Source organism: Pinus tabuliformis, chromosome 3_2 (genome assembly GCF_031772625.1).
Source record: "Pinus tabuliformis cultivar Carrire ecotype Pingquan chromosome 3_2, CPIR1, whole genome shotgun sequence".
NCBI lineage: Eukaryota > Viridiplantae > Streptophyta > Pinopsida > Pinales > Pinaceae > Pinus > Pinus tabuliformis.
In genome coordinates this window covers 625078910-625101210 of record NC_142302.1, presented here as the reverse complement: position 1 = coordinate 625101210, position 22301 = coordinate 625078910, and the positions used below count along the sequence as shown (strand labels likewise).

General features: G+C 40.8%; 1 protein-coding gene across 1 annotated transcript in view; it reads left to right on the top strand.

Moving 5' to 3' along the window:
* Window positions 1-22301, top strand: part of LOC149182181 (pseudouridine synthase and archaeosine transglycosylase (PUA) domain-containing protein) — a 128615-nt gene that overhangs the window by 52162 nt on the left and 54152 nt on the right. The window lies entirely within an intron of this gene.

The window sequence follows — 22301 nt, the reverse complement described above, 5'->3', positions numbered from 1 at the left end:
CAAGAGAAATTGTCCTAAACTCAAGAAGGGCAACAATAAAAGAGGAAGGGAAGAAACCCATATCAACAAAGAAGTGGAAGAAGCTGAAAAGAAGAAATCAAAGGAGGAGGAAGTAAAAGATCTCTACTATGATTGAGATAGTCTTCTCCACCAAGTTCTTTTCAGTTTTTGTACAATATAGCTATCATGGTAGGAAACATTAGAAGTATGATAGGATGCATCATGGCATCATAATAGCATACGATTGAAGCAAGATCATAAGAAGCTTCAAAGATAGCTGAAGTAGAAGTCTATAACAATCATCATTAGAAGGAAGTGGCTCTTGGTAACCTCATTGGAAGCATAAGTAGTACTTATGGGTAGAGAAAGTCATCTAGTGTAGAGCTCATCATACTTCATTAGGAAGGAGCATTTGCAAGATAAGGATAATCAAGATCCTCCGTTGGAATCTTCATTAGAAGGTCCATCTCTTGGAAGAAGCAAGTGTCTCACTGAGAATTTCACCTTGTCTGGAATTCATTGCTTGAAAGAATGATGGTATGATGACAAAAGAATGTATCATGTCAAGATAGTTGAAGTACTCTCAATCAAGGAAAGGAGGCTGCTAAAGGAAGCCTTGATGACCAAAAGAAGAAAAGAGGCATGTATGCATATGTTTGATAAATTAAGTCATGTCATCATATAGTTGTAGATAGCATGGTATACTCTACCTCACGAGTATGATCAAAGGAAAGGGATCTCTTCTGTTGAAAAGATACACGAAGGCATGATTCAGATATTGTAAAGATGAAATCAACATAATATGTCCTTGTATGGAATATGAGGTGGTTGAAAAAGATGAAGGAACTATGGATGGAAGTTCTTGGGGAGCAATATGTGAAGAAAGAAAGATCATGAAAGATGCAACTATCGCCACGTAGAAAAGGAAATCAACATCCGATGATTAGAAGAATTGACCATGACATCTCCATGGAAAATATGCGAAGACTCTAATGAAGTCTGGAAAGGAAGGAGACCCTTGACATTGGATATCTTGGAGATGTGTCAATATGTATGCTGGATGTTGATGTTGCAAGAAGCATATGTCATGATGAAAGGCCATCACAAGAGGTATCTTTGATTTGATTTTCATTTGTGATTTTTGAACAACATCTGGATGGGTTGATATATGGCTACCGAAAGAGAGTTGTAGATGTCACCTACAACTAGCACTCATCTGGTTGGATGAAAGATCCTAAAGAAAACATGACTTGGAAAAGGTAGCTGTATGAAGAAAATCCAGATGTGGACTAGAAGATCACTTTTCAATTAAGAAATTAATGGCATGATTGACAGGGTTCATGAAGGAAAGTGATGGATGGCCGATGCCCTACAAGAAGTTTCAAAAGATGAAGGCTCCATAATGTTGAAGATGAACTTCATGATATCGAAAGGAGCCCCTCAAGCAGCTGACAGTCCCATGATCTCCACCTAGAGCAGAAAGCTGTTGGAAGCAAGTCCTTGATTAAAGAGGGAGCTTGGACAAGTCCCTGAGTAAGAGGGAGCTTGGGTACATTCCTTTTATAGGAATGGGTACATTCCTTCGTAGGAATGAGTATATCCTCTCTAGTTGAGAGGGAGAGATAGACACATCATTTTTGTCTTCACTTTGTAAGAAAGAATGGAGGATTGGGTAAGCATCTGGCGTCTGCTACTCTTTGAGGATGAGGTAGGGCATCCAAGATTAAGAGTAATCGTAGAGGACCAATATTCTTTTAGGACTGAGAATCCAAGATAAGAATAGTCCTGGAAGGACATACCTTGTGAACACCCGGGTGGGGTATTTGCCTTGAGATAATGATGATGGTGTCTATAAGTCATTAGTCTCGCCAACATTGTGCTCTGATCTTATGGAGAGATAGAGTTGCTAGTCAAGGCCTTGCTTTGTGTCAATACTGGTTGATATGATGCTGAACAAATAGGTTACCAATCCGACTCTTCTTATGAGAATTCTTTAGATTGAGAATGTCCAACTACTTTGTATGGATTATGAATACCTCCCTAGTTAAGAGGGAGTCTTGAAATATCTAGCTAGGTTCGGTCTTCATAATGACACATGTAATCATGATTTTATGTATTTGATGTTTTGAGGAAAATAAATTTATTATTGGTTGTTCTTAAGGCATGGGTTTCATGCTCAAGGAAATTTGTTTTTTTAGGTCAAGCTCCCATTGAGAGCTTCTAAGGCTTGTCATTAAGTCTACAAGTCAAAAGAGTCATTATCATGTATGAATGACCCTTCTTGGGCATGTTACATATTCTAAAGAAAATTATTTGAGTCAAAATTAGAGTCAAAAGACCCTCCAAGACCTTGTCATGATGCAATGAACAAGTCGGCCTACACAAGCAACAGGTTGGCCTAGAGACAGTGACAAGTCAGACCTAATTTGAAGTGATTGGAAGCCTATATATAGGGCACTTGGCCTCACTCAAGAACACAATCACAACTCACACAAGTTTGATCAATGAAGAGGAGAAGTGCGAGAAAGAGGAGGACAAAAGGAAGAGAAGAAAAATCGAGTTTCTAAAACTGTTTTTGGGTATTCTCCTCACATGTGCAAAGTGGATTAGGGCATCCTTCTGCAACAATAAGTACCAAAATTGCAGTCATCATCAAGGGCCAAGTTTTGGGTCATGAAATGTCTTTCTAGCAAGTTGAATTGTCAAAGAAGGGAAGTCTAATCAAGCGAAGAAAAAAGGAGGAAAATTTGTCCATTTTCAAGCCACACGTGTGATCTAGGGTTTCTGCAAAAGCAACCGAAATTGCACGACTGCAGCAACAAGCTGAAATTCTAAACTAGGGCCGAAATCTGAAGTTGTGGAACAAGTTTGACCAGCATTGACTTGAAGGAAGAGAAGTTCATCAAGGAGAAGCTTTGATTTGGTCTTGGAGGGGTCTTGGTCAAGGGTCATAGGTCTTGGAATTCGTCAATTGAAGGTCTATAAGAAGAGAAGAATCTTGTGGGTTTTCCTCTTAGTTGGAGAAGTTTTGGCCCTGGATGATCACCTACATCTTCTGCCCTTTGTCTTATTGTTCTTTATGTTTTGGTAGCTGTTTGATGATAGAGAACACTAATAATAACAAAGCGAAGAAGAAGTTAATTAAGTAAAGCAAAAATACATCACAAGCAATTATCATTAGAAGTGAAATCATCTACACTTGCTGCCCCCAGATTTCTCAACACTTCCTTTGGTTGAGAAAAGCTCCTATTCAACATAGACTTTTCTGAGGATCAAGTCTTCTAGACTGAACAAAAATATGAATCCTTCTTCAAATCTTCCTTAAGAGAGGATGATCAATCTTGTCAAGTGTAGGAAGGCTTCTCTTCAAGACTGATCTCAGTGCTCCTTCTTCACCATAGCTTTGATAACATGTTGTTTTTGTTGGAAATACTAAGTGGGGGGGGTGAATCAATATTTATTTCAATTGTTATTTATGCTAGTTAAGATTTTTATCACAAAATGAGCCATAACATAAAAGATAAAAACAAAAAAATAATTTTATTAATCAAAATGATGAGTACTCCAATCCTCTTTGTTCAACAAATCAGGCTCCAACCTGTAAAACAATATTTTAAATTCTAAAGTCTCCAACCTTCAATAGACCTAGGCTCCTACTATGTCAAAATGAGGACTGCAATCCTCTCAACAACTTCCAAGCTCCAACTTGGTCAACCAACAAGACTCCAATCCCTCCAAGCTCCAACTTTGTTAAAAACAAAACTTACAAAAGACTTACTTTCAAAAGCTTCAGGACTTTAATAGTGTTACAACTGCTTCAAGAATGCACAATAGATCCACTCAAACAGTCTTCAAGATCTCCTCAATTGTCCTCCAAGATATTCTTCAAAGTCTGCTCCAAATGATGCCCCAAAACTCTTGACTTCAAGACTTCAAATCTAGTCCAAACATTACCCAATAAAATGCTCTCAAAAAGGTGCCAAATGCCACAGGTTCAAAGTTCAAATGCTTGAGGTCTGCATCAACTGCTACAAGTCCAGGCTTCAAATGTCTGAGGTCTGCATTAAATGAAATATTTCTATTCACTGTTCTGAGGTTTTATATAATAGATCCGAGCTTCCACTGCCACAGTTCGAAGCTACTAAAGGTCTTCCCACAGTTCAAGGTGTTGGTTAGTACACAGTTCACAAGTTTAGGTATGAAATCCTCCTCAGATCCGTGCCTCCACAGTCAACAAACCTCAGGTCCTCTACAAGTCTGAGCCTCCACAGTCAGCAAACCTTAGGTCCTCTACAAGTCTGAGCCTCCACAGTTCACAAGACTCAGGTCCAAAATTTTCAAGCCTCAGATCACAAGTTCGAGCTTCTTCTGTCACAGGTCTTCAGGCCTCAAACCAAAAATCTTCTCTGCTCCATAGACTGAGGTCTTCCACCAAAGGGTCGAGACCTTTTTCTTTCCACAGGGTCGAGGCTTTCTTCCTATCCTCAGGGCTGGAAAAAGAGGTACGATGCAGACCTACCTCAGGGCCAAGATGCTTTTCCTGGTCTCAAGTTTGAGTTATAAAAGAAATGTCTGTGGATAGATTAAGAGATCAAGCCCTACTCCAAAGGATGCCCAAAAACCCACAAATTTACCACAGAAAGCCCTTAGAAAATATATCCAACAGAAAACAAGGTGTATCAATTTATGCTCCATGAAACCACAAAAGTATCAAGAAATTTCGTCCTCCTTTCTAGGGCACGAGTCGTGAACCCTTTTATGCACTTCTTGTCTTATGTTTCAGCCGAGATGGATGGTAGATTGATGTTAAAATTGGCAACTAGGGCCAAACTCCATCTGGGTCATCTTATTTATGGTAGCTGATATTTTTCTTGGATCCCTCTCATCGAGAGGTGTAGTATTGATCCAAAGATCATCCGATTCCGATAAGTATTCATGAAGTTATGAATTTATTTGTGTTATAAGACAATTTGTCAAGGTCGACCAACAACCAAATAACCCCCACATGTGCTCACCGTTTTAGTATACAAGGAGATGACTTGAGAGTCATTTCACACACATTTCTCTCTTGATTTTCTCTCCACTCGCTTTGGGTTTTAGTGGAAAAGAAATCTAGGAGAAGGATACCCTAGCCGCAGTCCTAAAGTGGATGATCTAGCTGCAGTCCAAGGGAGAAGACCCCTAAATCTATACGCTGCACAACTTGCCCTCTGTGCTGCCTAAAGGAGAGACATAGCACGGTGAAGAAGACTTATTCACGCTGCCCAAATACGCAGATCTATCCTGCCCTAGCTGCAGTAGGGAAGACCGAACAACGTGGGTTTTTGGAGGCTGTTTCAGAGTCATGTGTGAAGGTCGAGTTGCTGTTAGGAGCCGAGGCAGAGGAGGGCTGTTTGGATTTGATGTGTGGGCCGTAAGCTACAACAAAGATACATGGGACAATGTGGGCTGTTTTGGGGTCATGTTATACCCTCATCTTCAGCGTGGAGGCAGAGGGTTTACACTAGCATAGGCCGCATTTCATAAGGGCAATTCTGGGCCAGATTTGAGGACGGTTAGGGACTGTTGTGTGCCCTAACTAGTCCCAGAAATTACAGCAGTAATAAAGTGACAAACAATATTGTTTGTATGGTGTGTTGGCAGCAAGATACATGGGACAACAAGGTCACATGGTGCAGCAAAGGAAGATGGGACAGCAAGGTTACATGGTGCAACAATGGTAGATGGGACATCAACAACATGGTGTTGCAAGGGACAACAGTATGGTAAGTGGTACAACTGGACATGGTGCTTGTTGGAGCTTGGTATTTGGGACAACACGCTATGACATGGCACAACAATGCTAACAATTGGGACAGCAGCAATGGCATGCTAACAGATGGGACAACAACATGACATGGTGCAACAATAGCCAATTAGGACAACAATACGGTAAGAAAGGTACAAAAAGCACATGGTGGCAAGCATGATGGTGCAACCACATGGGATAGCAGTGTGGCAACATGGTGCAGCAATAGCACATTGGACAAGTATGGTACATGATACAGTACAGTGAGGCACAGTATGAGGCAACACTGGTGAGTGCAACAAGATGATAAGGTACAACAAGATGTTGCAGTATAGGAAGGTGCATCAGTATGATGTGTGCAACATGGTAATGAGGTCCAGCTTAGTGATGATGGGTGCAGCATGATGCAGCACAGTGAGGTGCAGCGCGATGATGAGGTGCAACACTATGATGGGTGATGGAGTCACCTGGGAGAATCAGTTAAAGCAGCATGTCTTCAACTGAGTTAACTACCTTATGTATCATCCTCTTAGAGATGATCTGTGCTCTTATTTAAGATAAGTCAAAGTATTGACTTTTGTTGTAAATGTACTATCTCTCTCTTTCTGTGCTGAACTATTGAAGAACATATAAGAAGAATTGATCAAGGGTTTCCCCACATTGGGGTTTGTCCTTGGCTAGCGCCACATCTTGTGTCCTCTTGTCTTGGCTTGTCTTTTGCGATCTATGTTTATGTTCTATCTACAATTTACTTTAATGCTGATGTGATTGCTAATCTGGATAATATATTGAGCTAACTGTGAAAATTGAAATAAATTGCTCTAAGCATAGAACATACCTAAAATTAACATGGTATCAGAGGTGAGGTGAAGACAAAGCCCAAGCTAGAGTGAAAGAGCAATCGCCGAAGATAGTTGGGAAAGGACAAAATGATAAATAGATTCCTCATCCCTCTTCAAATTCACCAAGGTTGAAGTTGAAGCAGAGAATATTATGAAAATGGCACAGCGGAAGCTTCTGATGGCCTACCTAAAGATCACTTCAATGGGATGTCCGGATCTAAGGGTGGAAGGAGAGGCAGATGCCTTGTTTGTAATAAGTTCGACCATTATGCGAAGGAGTGTTCGAATGGCAGGGACACATCACTTGATGATGATAACAATCATTCCAGGGACATCTTCAATGATCAGAGGAATGACAGGTAATGCAGGTCATCAAGGAAACGATTGACTCTTCAAAGAAAGCAAGGAACCCCAGGTATGAAGAATCAAATGTTGCTTCTGATAAGATAAAGAAGCGTTAGCTTGTATTGGCCCTCTCCTTCAGAGTCTTTGGGAATTTGGCTTATTGATTGTAATGCTTCAAGGCACTTCATCAGATAGAAGGGTGCTCTCTCTAATTTGGTAGAGATGGAAACAATCGTGGGATTATACTTGAATTCGATGCCACCTATCTCAGAAAGGGTGTAGGGAATGTTACGCCTCAATTGGATGAGGGTAACTTGATTCATTTACGAGAATCTCTTTATGTACCTGATCGCAAGAAGAACCTGGTGTCCATTTCGACAATGGAAATCAAAGGTTTCAGGGTGGCATTCGTTGATGGAAAGGTACGTGTTTGAAAATAGATTTTTCAAAGATGCTTTTTCTCATGGGTTTAGGATTGGAAATTTGTATCAAGTTGCAGGATGGTTCATTGGGGACCATGTTAGTTGATACATTTCATCTATAGCATCAGAGGTCTACTTTATGAGGCCCTACTCGATTGAGTCAGATGGTGATAGGGATGCCTGAATTCAAAAAGATCATGAAGGTACATGTCTGAGATGTACCAAAGGAAAATCTTACAAGGGGATCATTCCCCTCATGTAGCAGGTCCACAGGTTTGGAACAACCCAAGGGGTTTGAAATTCATGATCGGGAATCTCATGTATGCAGGTGGAAGAAAGCCCTCTATGGCCTGAAGCAAAAAATACCCCAGGCGTAGTATGAGAGGATTGATAATTGTTTGATGAAGCTGAGATTCACTAGGAGTGAAGCCGATCCAAACCATTGCTTGAAGGTTGTGGATGATAGACCTCTCATACCGACACCTTCTAAGGACGACCTCTTTTTGACAGGTGCAGACCATCTCATTTGCAAAAGTAAGAGGGAGTTGGATTTCGGATTTGGAACCTGGTGTCCCGTGACTACCTCGATGGAAATTAACTTTCTGAAGTTATGTGGTAGTGATGCTGGACTAGATTTAGGAAATGTCTTTGAGTTTCATAAACCCATTCGCATTGATGTTCTTGGTGAACTTCTGTTCGGATATATGTTTTGCAGTTAGCATGTTGGGCTAATATTTGGTTGAGCCTTATTGGATTGGTGCCAAGAATCCTCTGAGATATCTTCGGGGCACAATCTCTCATGGATTAAGATACACTGTCGGAAATGAGAAGCTGCATGATTATTTGAATGCTGACTGGGCATGCAGTGTGGAGGATTGCAAGAGCACTTTTGAGTGCTGGTTCTCTTTGGGTTCTGCTTCGATATCCAGGATGAGCAGGAAGCAAAAGTCGGTTGCTTTAAGCACCGCTGAGACCGAATACATAGCTACGAGTATGATCTCGTGTGAAGTTGCTTGGTTGTGGAAGCTCTTCAGTGAGCTGTTTGTACACATGATGGATACCACCGTGATCTTCTGTGTCAACCAGAGGGGGATTCGATTATTGAGGAATCCCGTATTCTATGATTGCTCCAGCATATAGACATCAGATACTACCTTATCTGGGATATGGTACATCAATGAGCGAGAAGGCTCCATCACATTGAGACTGATGTACAGGTCGCCAACATTCTGGCGAAGCCCGGGAAAAGGTTAAATTTGTGACTTTCCTGAACGACTTGGAGTCGTTGAGAGACCCTCTTATGAGGGTCTTGCATGATTGAGCCTTGGGAGCTCCGGGGGGCTTGGGGTACTTCTTGGAGCGACAAGCGACCATAGGGCGACTCACCCTCCCCTGATGGTGCGCTGTGTACAGGGTGAATGGTTCAGCCTTCCCTTGTGATACCCCGTGGCGACTTATGGACATGATGAGTGGTTCTCCAGTCGAGGCATCCTACCCATGCAGCCTGGGACTCATGGAAAGTACCTCTCATCTGACCAATGAGCAGGGAAATGGGGTTAGGGACCATAGTAGTACTATCGATGGACACATCGTTGTATCTACCGTACTCCCTATGTTAGGATGACCTCCATTGATCTGGGATCACTATGAGTGGTTTGAGACACTCTCTTTTGATATTGATCTGGGATTAATTGGAATTGACTTCAGGTCAGTAGGAGTGATATAACTCACTCTCTTTTGGAACTGATCTGGGATCAGTACGAGTGGTATGACACGCTATCTTAATATGGAACTGACATCGGGTCAGTATAGAATGGTATGAGACATTCTCGATCAATTCTTCTTCTTCATGGTTCAGCAAAGCAGAGCAGAGCACTGATGGTAGAGATAGTATAGTCTGGTAGATGGATGAACAGATGGAGTTCTCCCTAGTTGAGAGGGAGTGTTAAAATTGGCAACTAGGGCCAAACTCCATGTGGGTCATCTTATTTATGGTAGCTGATATTTTTCTTAGATCCCTCTCATCGAGAGGTGTAGGATTGATCTAAAGATCATCCTCTTCCGATAAGTATTCATGAAGTTACGAATTTATTTGTGTTATAGACAATTCATCAAGGTCGACCAACAACCAAATAACCCCCACATGTGCTTAACGTTTTAGTATAAAAGGAGATGACTTGAGAGTCATTTCACACACACTGCTCTCTTGATTTTCTCTCCACTCGCTTTTGGTTTTAGTGGAAAAGAAATCTAGGAGAAGGATGCCCTAGCCGCAGTCCTAAAGTGGATGATCTAGCTGCAGTCCAAGGGAGAAGACGCCTGATTCTATACACTGCCCAACCTGCCCTCTATGCTGCCTAAAGGAGAGACATAACACGGTGAAGAAGACCTATTCACGCTGCCCAAATACGCAGATCTATCTTGCCCTAGCTGCAGTAAGGAAGATTGAACAACGTGGGTTTTTGGAGGCTATTTCAGAGTCATATGTGAAGGTCGAGTTGTTGTTAGGAGGGTCAAGATATCTTCCTAGAGGGCCGAGGCAGAAGAGGGCTGTTCGGGTTTGATGTGTGGGACGTAAGCTACAATGAAGATACCTGGGACAACATGGGTTGTTTTGGGGTCATGTTATACCATCATCTTCATCGTGGAGGCAGAGGGTTTACACTAGCATAGGCCACATTTGATAAGGGCAATTCTGGGCTAGATTTGAGGACGGTTAGGGAGTGTTGTGTGCCCTAACCATTCTCAAAAATTACAGCAGTAATGAAGTGACAAACAATAACGTTTGTATGGTGTGTTGGCAACAAGATACATGTGACAACAAGGTCACATGGTGCAGCAAAGGAAGATGGGACAACAAGGTTACATGGTACAGCAAAGGAAGATGGGACAACAAGGTTACATGGTGCAGCAAAGGTAGATGGGATAGTAGTAGCATGGTGCTGCAAGGGACAACAGTATGGTAAGTGGTACAGCTGGACATGGTGCTTGTTGGAGCTTGGTACTTGGGACAAGAAGCTATGACATGGCACAACAATGCTAACAATTGGGACAACAACAATGGCATGCTAACAAATGGGACAACTGCATGACATGTTGCAGCAATAGCCAATTAGGACAACAGTACGGTAAGAAAGGTACAACAAGCACATGGTGGCGAGCATGATGCTGCAACCACATGGGATAGCAGTGTGGCAACATGGTGCAGCAATAACACATTGGACAACTATGGTACATGATGCAGTACAGTGAGGTACAATGTGAGGCAACACTGGTGAGTGCAGCAAGATGATAAGGTACAACAAGATGTTGCAGTACATGAAGGTGCAGCCTAAGGTGCAACAGTATGATGTGTGCAACATGGTAATGAGGTCCAACTTAGTGATGATGGGTGCAACACTGATGGGTGATGGAGTCACCTGGGAGAATCAGTTGAAGCAGCGTGTCTTCAACTGAGTTCAACTACCTCATGTATAATCCTCTTAGAGATGATTTATGCTCTTATTTAAGATAAGTCAAAGTGTTAGACTTCTGTTGTAAATGTACTATCTCTCTCTCTCTCTCTGCTGAACTATTGAAGAACATATAAGAAGAATTAATCAAGGTTTTCCCCACATTGGGCTTTGTCCCTGGCTAGCGCCACATCTTGTGTCCTCTTGTCTTGGCTTGCCTTCTGCGATCTATGTTTATGTTCTATCTGCAGTTTACTTTAATACTGATGTGATTGCTAATCTGGACAATATATTGAGCTAACTGTGAAAATTGAAATAAATTGCTCTAAGCATAGAACATGCCTAAAATTAACAATTGACGAGTCCAACTTTGTATTTATACACATTTCACCTTATTGCAAAGAGACACATCCTTTGGAGGAGGAGCCGAGTTGCTCGTGTAGGCTTATGTCGGCTAGGTTCAAAAAATATAATATTCCAACTTGTAAAATCATTTTCTCTCAAACTATGAGGAATTAGGAGGCAAGTAAATGCTCGTTGGAAAGTGCATGATGTCCTCTATGAGCCTATGACCTCATTTCCTTGAGCTGCTGTTTCCTTTGACATCAATAACAATTTTCTTCCAACAAATTTCCAGTGCAAACAAGGCTAGAACAAATTTGCAAATCTGGTAACTACTTCCAATGATACAACAAACTTCATTAGAGCATTCAATTTGACTTTTATATTATTCCAATCATCATCAAAGAGTTACACATGTTTAATGTCCCCAATTAAACTAGCTTTGCTAAGAAGAATTTCCATTTTTGCCATTGGGTGTTGGGAAATATTTTGGCAGGTAAACTTAGGAAAAGTGGGTGGAGGGAGTCTCCACTTAATTTTGGGAGAGATGGAGGCCATCAACATTAGAGAAAAGGAAAAATTAAATTGGTAGTGGGATGTGGGGACCACCCAAAAAGGGGAATTTGAACCCCTTTAGAAAATTGAGCTAGGGAGGAGGAGGTCGAATTGGTGGGGCCCACAAGGAGAGAAAGGGGGCAGCAAAGATAAATATAAGGAAGAGACATCATTTTTGGGGATTTTGACATTTTGATAACTGATTGTCACTCTAGCTGTTTCGCTGAGTTACAAGTGCTTCCCAAGGAGTGAAGCTCAACCTTTCTTTGTGGGACTTTGAGTGCCACCCTAGGAAGGATTTTCTCATGCTTTGGAGGTTGGGAGAGGGACATCACACAAGATCCCAACTTGTGCTCTATACTTGTAGGAGGTGATCCACTCATCTTGGTGCTATACGTGGATGGTTTATTTCCCACATGTGTAGATAGGCTCATAGTAGGCTGCAAGGTAGACTTGGCTACAGAGTTGTAGATGGACATCAGGTTGGTGCATGACTTCTTGGGTTAGAGGAATGGCAGAGTTTAGGTGTGATCTTCCTTGGTCAAGGGAAGTATGAAGTGGAGATGTTGAGGAGATTTTGGATGGAAGACTGTAGACTTATGGCTACTCCTATGATCACCAATTTGAAGGTCTTGACTTCAGCTTTAGAGTTGGTGGATCCCACGTTGTATAGGTTGCTGATAGGGTCCTTGATGTATTTTGTCAACACTAGGCCAAATATTTTTTTTGCTGTGAACACCTTAAGCTAGTTCATGGTGGAACCAAGGCAGGTGCATTGGGTAGTAGCAAAGCATGTGTTGATGTACTTGAGAGGTACAATGGAGTATGGTTCGAGGTATTTTGGTGGTGATGGATTGAGGTTACAAGGATATATGGACTTAGATTGGGTAGGGAGTGCAATAGATAGGAAGAACCACTGAGGGTGCTGCTTTAGTCTTGGATCAACGATGATTTCATGGTTCTGTAGGAAACAAGCTTTCGTGGTACTCCATTTAGCAAAAGTAGAGTATATGGCAGCTAGTATGGCAAGTTGTGAGGCTTTGGCTTTAGAAGTTGATCATAGGATAATTTGGTAGTTGTTGGAGCCTATGGTGATACACTATGATAATTAGAGTTATATCAAATTCTTTGAGAAACCAATGTTCCGTGATAAGTCAAAACATATTGAGATTAGATATCACTTCATCAAAGATAGGATCCAAAAAGGGGTGGTGAAGCTTCAATATATCTCCACAGTTGAGCATATTACAAAAAATCTCACCAAACTCTTGGTGAAAGGGAAGTTTGTTTCATACAAGGACAAGCTAGGAGTGGTGCAAAATACCTTCCTCGCTAAGAGGGAGTGTCTATGTTTGTAGCTTAGATAGGTACTTCTAGACAGGTCTAAGTGTCTAGATAAGTGGCAGGTGTCACGTGAAATAATTATGGAACATAGTGTGGACAAAGGGAAGGCTCCAAGCCACATGCCATGGTACAAGGGTAGCTATGATGAGGAAAGCCTAGGGTAGGAGAGGTTAATGAAGGACCCTATTAGGTGGTTTCAACCTCTAAGGGAATGACAGGTCCAAGGTACACCCTTCAAGTGGCAGGTGTCATGTGAAATAATGATGGAACAAAGTGGGGACAAAGGGAAGGCTCCAAGCCACATGCCATGGTACAAGGGTAGCTATGATGAGGAAAGCCCACACCTTGGGTATATGAATGTAGGAGGGAGCAATCATGGTACATGAGTTACCCCGACCTTTGTTTTTCCACCCTTCTTCATATGCTTTTTTCCTTTTATTGATTTTTCTTCATTTTATTGCTTGGGGCTCAAGGGGATGAGAGCATGATATGTAAGATATAACAATGATTACTCCCTTAAGGTGGGGCAGTTCATCGCCCACTAGGGGTTGGGACATTCATGGGTTCCTTGATAATGAAAGGGGTAATCATAGGGGCCCTAAGAACTAGGGTGATGGCCATAATGAGAAGGGGCAGAGCTCATGTTTGGCATTTGCCCATGTGCTAAATTTTATCGTCTCGGCCATTTTTTGCATTTTGTGGTATATTTTCTATTGCATGTGGCCATATTATGCTTTTGTCTTTCTTTTTAGCTGCATCAACCTTCGAGGCATCATTCTAGGCCCAAACTAGGGTGTGGACAAGGGGGGAGGGGAGACTAACACCTTGTGGAACCAATGGATAAATGTGGACCTAGATGGGGAAAATGTGAAAGGGGCTTGTAATGAGTGGAGGGGAGTGAGATATATGGTGTCGGGAAGTGGGACCACACAACCAAAATCAGGGTTTCCCATGTAGTGCCACTCCTAAAGCTAATAGCCAATATAGGAGATCCCACGAGATTAGGATACAAGATTAACCCCTAGTTGAGGCAAGGGAACAAGAGTACAGTTGAAGCCCTTCCTTCTTCTAGGTCTCCTAGTAATCCATGCCCAAGTGTGCCCAAGAAAAACAAGCATAAAATCCCAATTACATAATTATAAATCATACCTTTAGGGTTGGATGGCCCACCTTCAAACATACAATCACGACGAATGAGCGAGGGTACACAATGGCTGTCTTAGGTGGCGAATACTGGTAGCACATCATAGCTATCACGTGGTTGCAAGGGGATGTTGGCTACCGATTGAAGATAAATCTTAGGAGAAAATTTCTCCTATAGGGGTCACCCACTGGTGGTGGGTAACAGGTGATTTAGGAGTTTGAGCTATGGGACATTGTTGAGAAGACAGTGACAACACCCACTGATTCAATACAACTGGCTGATTTTAACAAGAGGAATGCTAAGGCAAAGAGGGTCCCCTTAGATGCTATCAAACAATACCCTATTCCTCATGTTTTGGGGAAGACTTATGCCTTTGAGATGTGGGCAACCTTGATTAAGCTTTTCCAGAGCACTAATGTGAACAAGAAGACGGTGCTCCGAGAAAAACTAAGGAAAACCAAGATGACCAAAATTGACACCATATCCTCATACCTTACCAAGATCACTCAAGTGAGAGGTGAGTTGGCATCTATGGGAGAAACCGTCTCCGATGAGCAACTGGTTAAATAAGCCAGGAGTGGTTTTTCCAAAGAGTGGGATGCCTTCATTGAAGGGATAGTGGCCCGTGAGCATCTTCCAGACTGGGGAAGAATGTAAGATGATTTCCATCAAGAGGAGATGAGGCGTAATGCCAATAGTTGTGGGAAGTGTGGTGGGGGAGAAGAGGAGAATGTTGCTCTTACAGTTAAGGGGAAAGGCAAAGGTAATGTAAAGGGAAGTGGGGGATTTGCTTCTGAGAACATGAGCAAAGTGAAATGCTTTGCATGTCACAAGATTGGTCACTATGCAAGCAAATGTCCATACAAGAAGAAGAAGAAGATGTTAAGCAAAGTATTGTCATTGATGTCAAGTAGTGTCAAGTTCAGGGAGAGCTTGTTAGGGATTGTTGAGCAGAATCAGTTGGTTGTCATTGATGCAAAGTGATGCAGGTGCATAGGTTGAACACTAAATTTGATGAAGTTGGATCGAAGCTTACCTATGTGATGGGATGGTCACATGGTGATGCTGGAAGAAATTTTAAATATTTTGTTAAGAAATTGTAAATATTTATATTAGGAAGTGAGTTTTGTTTTTAAGAAATAAGTTGGAGAAATTATTTCCTAATGTAAATATGGTTTTAGTTTCCTTGTTTGTAGAGAAGATGAAATGATTCATCTCTTGTGACTCTTGGTTGTCCCATGTTAGCTTTCTTTTTAAAGAGAACGAGTGTTTGGAAGAAAAAGAGAGAGGGAAGAGAGGAGAGAGGAAGATAAGATAGGAACTCATTGTTCTTATGTGTAACTATAGTTCTAAGGTTTTGTAGATGCCTGTACCTTCAATCTATGTGAATGGAAGGTATTTCTATGTGAACGACGTAACAAGCAGCAATTTGGGGCTGTAAATTGTGTGACTATTTAATGAATTGAAGTTCTGTAGTTACTCAAAATCAATTTATGTTATGAGTTGTTCGAAATTCATAATTTTTATTCGTGCATTGATATTGGTTAGTTTATGAGCCCTGTAGCTTCAATCGCTGTGTGATTTATTCATGCACCTTTGACATTCTTGTTCGCTATGTTCAGGAGTGGAAATGTGTGGTATTTACTGTGATTTGAGTGCTGTTACAAAAAACAAAGCACCCTGTTTTGGGAACATTGTCAAACCCTTTTTGACTGATCTTTTTGATTGGCAAGTTTGTATGATTTGCAAATCTGGTTAAGAAAGGCAAAGTAAATCGTTATTTGTGTCAAGAAGCAAGTTTGGGGCATGGAGAATCGATTAGGAAAAGAGCTGAGTGGTTTCACCTTCCCAAAAACCGCAATGCAAAATTTTAATGAGCGCTACAAAATCATTTCGTAGCACCTGTAGGTTTTTTGAGTGCTATGAAATTATTTCTTAGCAACTACACATAAAATTTGGAGGAAAACATGTTCGGTTCTTAAATGACCGTTTGCCCTGCTCGTTGCACCATTTGTTAAATTGAAACGTATGTAATTGGATTCATCAGATGAGGTGAGAAAAAGAGTGGAAGGTGAGAGGAACATCTCTCATGGGAATTATCAAAGTAGATCCATATTCTTGAGTTGTCTGCATATGTTATTTTTTCGTGAAACACTGTTGAATTTGACGTCAATATGGAGATCTGAGTGCAGTAGCCTTGGGGTTATTGGTAATCGGGGTAACCCGGTCGACATCAAGTGGTATCAGAGCCTGAACGCTCTTTGGTGATGAAAGCCTGAGTGCTCTTTGCTGAAAAGAGCAGGTTTGAACGCTCTTTGGTAATGAGATTAGAACAATTTAGCAAGCAAGAAAAGTTTTGGAGATAAAATTCAAAGCATAGAGTAGAATCAGATCTAATAAATCTGATTAAGTGATTGCAGAATGGAAATCTGAAAGAAAGGAAGCAGTAAAATTCAGAGTTTGTAGCAAAAGCATAGAGCAGAATTAGATTTGAAAATTTGATTGAGGACATTAGAAGACTGTAACATTGAAGGTAGAGCCAACAGAGAAGACTGCAACAACAACAATGTATGTTCAACAGAGATTTGGACAGTGAAGGAGCAAGCAGGCTCTTAGAAGCAAGGAGGATGGTGACAAAACCAAACAATATATGGATCGCTGAAGAAAGAGAGAGGATGAGCAGGTGAGACTTGCAGCAACCTAGAGCAAGGAGTGCTTGAAGGGTTCTAGAGAAGAGAACCAGAAAGATGCAAAAAGCCCAAACTCAGGAGAAAGTTTGGTAAGGTATCGTGTAGCGAGGTGGAGACTTGTTACTGCAGAGGCGTGTTGCAACTCACGAGTTGAAGTTGTTACGTGAAGACAAGAGGTCATAAATTTTCGTACCTTAGGAGTCTGATGCAGGTGCATAGGCCGAGCACTAAATTTGATGAAGTTGGACTAGAGCTTACCCATGTGATGGGATGGTCACATGGTGACATTGGGAGAAATTTTAAATATTTTGTTAAGAAATTGTAAATATTTGCATTAGGAAGTGAGTGTTGATTTTTTAGAAATAAGTTAGAGAAATTATTTCCTAATGTAAATATGGTTTTAATTTCCTTTTTTGTAGAGAAGATGAAGCGATTCATCTCTTGTGACTCTTGGTTGTCCCATGTTAGCTTTCTTTTTAAAGAGAATGAGTGCCTGGAAGAAAAAGAAAGAGAGAAGAGGACAAGCTCTCGAGAGAAGAGAGGAGAGATGGAGAGAAGAGAGGAATTCATTGTTCTTCTTTGTAACTACAGTTCTGAGGTTTTGCAGACACCTGTACCTTCAATTTCTGTGAACAAAAGGTATTTCTGTGTGAATGGCATAATAAATAGCAATTTGGGGCTGCAAGCTGTGTGACTATTAAATGAATTGAAATTTTGTAGTTACCTGAAATCAATTTCTGTTGTGAATTGCTAGAAATTGATAATTTTTATTCCTTTGTGTTGATATTGGTCAGTTTATGAACCCTGTAGCTTCAATCGCTGTGTGATTTATTTATGCACCTTTGGCATTCTTGTTCACTGTGTTCAGGGGTGGGGATGTGTGGAATTTACTGTGATTTGAGTGCTGTTATAGAAAACAGAGCACCCTATTTTGGGAACATTGTCAAAGCCTTTTTGACTGATTTTTTTGATTGACAAGTTTGTATGATTTGCAAATCCAATGAAGAAAGGCAAAGTAAATCGTTATTTGTGTCAAGAAGCAAGTTTGGGGCATGTACAGTCAATTAAGAAAAGCACTGAGTCGTTTCACCTTCCCAAAAACCGCAATGTAGAATTTTAATGGGTGCTACGAAATCATTTCGTAGCGCTTATAGGTTTTGTTGCACAGAAAATTTGGAGGATTGCATGTTCGGTTTTTAAATGCCCGTTTGGCCTACCCATTGTTTGAAGTTTGGCAGTAAGTTAAGTCATAAGGAATCCATGATGTCCAAGTTCATCTGGGATATCTAGGCACATTTAGGATATCTGGGTCATCCAGGGGCAAGCAAGTTGGTGTGCAACTAACAGAGACAGATTTTGGACTTATTCAGATATCTGGGAAATCTGAGACATCTAGACTTGTAAAGAAATCTGGGACATCTGGACTTGTGAACAAATCTGGGATATCCAGGCTTATCCTCATGGAGGAAGAGATATTCGAATATCGGTAAATTTGAGAAAATAACAAAGAAGAAAGATAAAAAACACCCGAATGCCGGATAAATGAATGGCATGGTAGAGGTAACAAGTGGACGCATTTGCTTGGGTGGCTCAGATGAGTTGGCTGATAAGCTGGCCTGTTGATGTGGTAGAGAGAAGTATATCGAAGCCTTCGGGCGTGTAACCATTTTTGCCATTTTTTCTAAACACTCAGATTTGGATTTATCCAAAGATAAACAAGTGGTGGAACCAAGATAGGTGGCAACATGAGCTGGCAACCAGATGAGGTGGCGCCTCGATAGCATAACACGTTGTAGGTGTTTTTAGACCTTTTGGGTGGCCAAGTGGGCTAAATTTGAGTGACACATGGCACCACTCAGAGACTGCCACGTGGCAGTGATGATGTCAATAGATGACATGGCATATTATTGGGATTCATGCCAAGGGGCTGATTTGTAAATAGTTTTCAGTATTAATGATTTTTGTGGTGGGTCCAGACTAGGCTCGAAGATCATCTGGATATCTGGGCCTTTAGCAAATATTTTGACATGAGAAAAGTTTCAAACTTTCGAATATTTGAAGTCCACACGATAAGAATGTGTCCCATTAGTCGGTGATATGGAATATAGTTAAAGCCTCAAGGGCTAGAGTAAAAGTAATTCGGGTCTTAATAAATACGGGTATACCATAATTTGTCACAATCGAATGGACCTAGATCCAAATTTTTGGGATCACAATGATATCATATGGTCATGTGAGTTATTTGTTGAAGCCCCTTGGAGCCAAAAAGCCAAGGTGTATATAGATCATTCAGACTGGATTTCTAGTAAGAAAATTTATAGGTTGTGTATTGAATTGTCGACTCTGTTATGGATTGATGCCATGAAGATGTATAAATAAGCTAGATCACTTCAGAGTTAAGTGTGATGTAGAGCTCGATGTGGTGAAGTATAGTCTTGCATAGTCGAGGGGCTTAGTGATGATGACGTCTTAAGTGAGAAGCTGCAAAGTCGAATTTTTATTTTGGGTTTATACTTGTTTTTTATTACAGGGATGAAATTAATTGCGAAATTGAGCGGTTTTGTTTAAGTTGTAAAAGGTCAAGAAGTTTTGAATAATTAGAAGGCTGTGGATCTAGTCTAAAATATTGTGAAAAGTGGTCTACAACAGGTTGAAGAGGAAGGTAGGTACCTCCACCGAGGTTGGAGCCTCAATCACGTTGAAGCCTACAACAAGTCGGTGCTTGCTCATTTTGAAGGTTGGTGCCTCAATAAGGTTGTTGCCTATTGCAAGTGTGTGCTTGCACATTTTGGAGGTTGGTGCCTCTAGTAGGTTGTTGCTTGCAAATTTTTTTTTGGGGGCAGGTCCAGTAGGTTGGTGCTTGAAAATCTACGTAATCAAGTTGAAGAAGTAAAAAAACAAAAATTATGGTTTTCACCTGCAAGGGTTTCCACGTAAAAGCTGGTGTCCGCATGTGTTGATATGATGAGTATTACTTGATGCACAATTTCATTCTTTGTTATGATATATGTCATTTATTGACGCACTGCTATATATTCAGTTTTTGATGAATGATTTTGAAATGCCAAATTTACCATTACACTGATTCACCCCCCCTCTTAGTGTGATTCTTAGTTCTAATGGAAAAAAGAGGCACATGTAGCAACAATAGTAGCATCAACTAAGATTGATGATTTTAATGAGAAATTTAAGAAAGAGTTTTCTCTTATTGCTTGTATTTCAGACAATAGTATTGTTGTGTATGAGGACAGTGGACTATGGCTTGTGGACAATAGAGCATCCAAGCATATGACAAGGATGAGGCTAGTGTTCTGCAGTGTTTTAGAGATAGACTTAGATTGTAGTGTGATTAGTGGAACTAGTATGACACATGCAGTGAAGGGGGTTGGATGTGTTAGATTCCAACTAGAGTTAGGATGATTTCTTGAGGTGATAGGTATGCTGTTTGTTCTAGGATTGACAGTACACTTGCTCTCAGTGTCAGCCTTGGAGGATGATGGATATAGAGTTTTGTTCCACGATGGACATGTGCTTCTATGTTAAAAGGGAGTGACCTTGGAGGCAACAATAGTGCTTGGCATCAGGCAGGGGCAGTCATATAGGTTGCTGGGACAACCTGTGGGTGGATTCGAGGGGATCATGGATTCAGGATCAGTGTTAGTTACTAAGAGGGGATAGGCGATTAGGAAGAGTGATTCTTTCAGTGCTTTCAGGGGATCCAATTGGTATGACATGGCATTGTAGAGGCTTAGTAGTGTGATGGTATTCCTTGGAGCATCGTTGGTTTTGGCAGGTTTCAACTTTCAAGGCAAGTAGCAGGACAAGCTTCAGGTTCAGAGGGAGCAGTTACAAATGATGAAATAAGCTTGGAGACAAATCTAGGTGGTGAAGGTGCCAGAAGTACCTCCCTCGCTATGAGGGAGTGTTAGTTTTTGTAGCTCGGGAGGTACTTCTGCATTGGTAGTGCCTAGCATGCAGAAGTGACCGAGCATATTTCACTCTCTAGGCACTTTATTTTATAAAGTGATTCTAAAAAGTTGGAAAGTGTACCTTTTTAATTAATGACTAAAAAGTGACTTTCTATAAAGTGAGTGTGACTTTATCACTTAAGTGACTTAAGTGGGCCCAACATGAGATTAAGTCATGACCATTGATCTTGAGATGGTGAGATTTAATCTCAGCCATTGAGATCTAGGGTTAGGGATTTTGGTTATTAAAGTATTTCTGCTCACAAAATCAGATTGCATGTGTTTAAACTTTAAGTTTAAATGCATTATTTGGGAAAGTTTTTATTGGAGACAGAAATAGAGTTTGACTAAGTGTTTGACAAAAGTCTTAGAAGGGAAATTCATTGTGTAGGTGGTTTTTAAACAGCCACAAATTAGAGCATCTTGAAGAAGTGAAGAAACATCTGCAGTAGGAAGGATGGACGAGTAAGGAACCCTTTGCAGCTTGTTACCCCCTTGGGGATAACTGTTTCCAGAGCCACCCTCTCATGGGGTGTGGTGTTGTTACTTGCATGAGCTCTCTTGTTCATGTCATCTTGACTTAGAGTACTTTTTTTAGTTCTCCTTCGGATATCTGAAAATCTTGCTTCACATCGCTGCTCAGTTCTTTGTATATCAGTTCATTTCTCATACACCTCAGATAATTTTCAGCATAATGTTTTCTTTCAAAGTTTCAGTATAATTTTTTTGAAATTATATCTATCTATCTATCTATATATATATATAGTCTAATGCAAAGGAAAGTCACTGGCTAAGAAATGTGGACAGCAATTAGTCAAATGGAAAACAATGCAAATATGTATAAAGAAACTTACCCTTAGAATCTTAAACTAAGTTGCATGGTACGGGGGTACGTGAACGCGCCAGAAACGTGAGCTCCCTACCGTGGCGCACTCCTGTTTGCCTGTACCATGCAACTTAGTGTAAGATTCTATATATCATGTTTCCTCATTTCCTGATTTTAGGGCGGTCATGTTCCAGCCCGTTTCCGTTTCCCCATACCTTGCAACTTAGTTTAAGATGCTATGGGAAAATATCTTGATACATATTTGCATTGTTTGCGTTTGACTACTTGTTGTCCACGTTTCTTAGCTGGCGACTTTCGTTTGTATTAGACTCCTATGTTTTTGAGATACAATTCTTGTGCTTATATCATTCTCTATCTAAAAGGTGGGGAAGAAATTAACTGCTTCTGTCCTAATCCTGGATTACTGTGCAAAAGTTCCATTGTTCTATTGTACAAGATGCTGCTAAATGTATCCGTTCATTGGTATTCTGACTAATATTCTCCTTGCCTGATCTTTATTAGCCCTGGAAAATTCTTCTAGAAGGTTTGACTTTTTGATCACATATATAATATCTTTTTCTTT